Below are 2,502 nucleotides of genomic sequence, written 5' to 3'. Positions count from 1 at the left end.
AAAGCAGCAGCTCTCATTTACAGTCGTCACATTCGGCTCGGTACTTTTCTCCTCTCAGTAGGGTTGTTTACAACGCGTGCGATTTCCGGTTAGCTTCTTAGCTTAGCCTCCTTCACAGTGACATACGTCGACAAAGTGAAGGACAAGGGTCTGATTTTTACCAGGCTAGCTCCCAACCTGCTCTGCAGAACTGCAGAGTTGTGCCACAAACGTACTTTTTAAAACAGGCTTTTTAACGTTTGTATGAGTTTTATGTTGTCTTTTATGCAGTTTTATTGTTGTTTTCTTATCATGTAAATGTGTTTTATGCTTTTAAGTGTTGTTGTTGTTGTGGTGGTGGTGGTGGTGGTGAAGTACCTTGTGGCAGTTTGACTGTGAAAGATGCTATATACAAAGTTACTTACTTACAAAATCAATGCTTTTGAGTTGAGACTGACTGCATCCTCGACAATTGCTTTCAGCGAGCAGGTGGAAGTGGTGGGCGGTGTCGTCCCAATGAATGAATGAATGAATGAATGAATGAATGAATGAATGAATGAGTGACTTGGGGGGGGGGGTTCACTTTACTAAAATTTGGGGAAACAATAACAAAAGTAATCAAAGATATTTGGACAAATACTTAAAAAGGATTACAAAGTGAAAGCTGGAGGCTACTGGAGCTGCCAAGAATTATAGACACTGAATGAAAGAGGTTTTAAACACTTCTGCAACTTGAAAGGGGGAAAAATGGTTGCTCAAACTTTTTTGAATATGTGCCAATTTAAGGGTCAAAACTGAGAAGACCCCAAGTGGCTGTTCACCATTTTTAATCCAGTGAAGCATTACTTTTACAGCTGAAGAATAGGGGTACAACAATACATGTATATTTATCAAAGCGTTCAACACACACTATGTATGGAACAATACAGATTTTTAACATTTATTTTATCAGCTTGTCTTCTGAAGATGCTCTGTGTTGTAGGCTCAGTGGATCTGTGTCCACCTAAGGCCGGCGTCACACTACAAGATAATCATGCCGATTTTTGCCCTTCCAACAATCTTAAGGAAGTCCAGATTATTGTGATGACTCTAAAGATAATCATAGCAGATATTCCCGCCGTGGGTGGTGAGTTAAGAGTGATCTAGTCGGCTCAGAAGGACGTCGGGACCGCTCCGACCTCAAATCGGGGATATTCAACATGTTTGATTTTTTGGCCCGATATCACAGCGTGTGGCATTCGCCCGAGCTCTCAGCCTGTTGAATGAGACATGTAGCCAATCAGAAATCGAGGTGACGTAAACACGAAGGGGATTCCAAAAAAAAAAACGTCATGACTCACCAGAAAGTCTGCTGGATTTTAAAAGTCTTATGGAATTGTTTTTCCTATGGTAAAAATAGTCCAAACGATCAACATTGTTTCTTCCTTGTCGCAAATGTTTATTTACTCTGAACTCATGTCTCTCTGGAGGTTACGTGAGATTTTTCCTCCGACATCTGAATTCTCGCGAGATTTCCGCTGCTGTGTTCAACACTGAACACGCTTCAGTGCGTCCAGGGTGTTGGGCGCATTTTTGCTGCTCAAAATGCATTCGGCGGGAACCCGGTGTACCGGCTTAACTACATCACGGATTTCGCCAACCACGGGTTGTTTTTGGAACGCAACCCCCGCGAAAAACCAAGGATCACTGTACTCCTTTTTAATAATACTCTTGTTGTGTTTCCATCAACTTTTTTATGCAAACTTTGAAGTATCGCATTAGARAAAGGATAGAAATATAGAAGGTCGTAGAAGCTAAGTGCTAACACAAAACGGTCAAGAGTCTGGATTTACCATACTGTACATGTTGGTGACAGAGCAGAAAAAAGGACTGACGATGCAGAAATCATTAAAACTATTAATAATAATATTAACAAGATTATTATTAATATTTCAGTTTATATAATCTAATGTTTTCAATATTGCCAGAAAAGCTGTTTGTGTTACGATTTATTAACAGAAGAGAAGCAAGAAAACGTCCCATTTCACAACACAAGTAAGCAGATTTGATCTTATTCAGCTCAATGTGATCTGAGCAGAACATAACGTAACAGTTTAAAATTAAAATAATCTTATAAAGTTGATGTAATCACTGTTATTTATTGAACTGGTTAGCAGATATTAGCTTGTGGAGCATATACAGCAGGTAAAATAAGTATTGAACACGTCAACATTTTTCTCAGTAAATTTATTACTAGAGGTGCTGATGACATGAAATTTTCACCAGATGTCGATAACAACCCAAGTGATCCATACATACAAAAAAATCAAACCATAAATGTCCAGAAATGAAGTTATTTGTAATAATGTGGAATGGCACAGGGAAAAAGTATTGAACACACTTACTGAAATTTATCTAATACTTTGAACAAAAGCCTTTATTTTCAACAACAGCTTCAAGATGCCTCCTTTATGGAAAAACTAGTGGCTTGCATTGCTCAGGTGTGATTTTTGCCCATTCTACCACACAAACAGTCTTCAAATC

The 2,502-nt window shown here is 38.8% G+C and overlaps 1 protein-coding gene across 3 annotated transcripts in view; it reads right to left on the bottom strand.

Annotated features, from left to right (window-relative positions):
- wwc3 (WWC family member 3) overlaps nucleotides 1-2,502 on the bottom strand; it is a 100,800-nt gene that overhangs the window by 46,715 nt on the left and 51,583 nt on the right. The window lies entirely within an intron of this gene.

Source organism: Austrofundulus limnaeus, unplaced genomic scaffold, assembly GCF_001266775.1.
Source record: "Austrofundulus limnaeus strain Quisiro unplaced genomic scaffold, Austrofundulus_limnaeus-1.0 Scaffold8, whole genome shotgun sequence".
NCBI lineage: Eukaryota > Metazoa > Chordata > Actinopteri > Cyprinodontiformes > Rivulidae > Austrofundulus > Austrofundulus limnaeus.
This window is presented reverse-complemented; position numbering and strand designations above follow the sequence as displayed.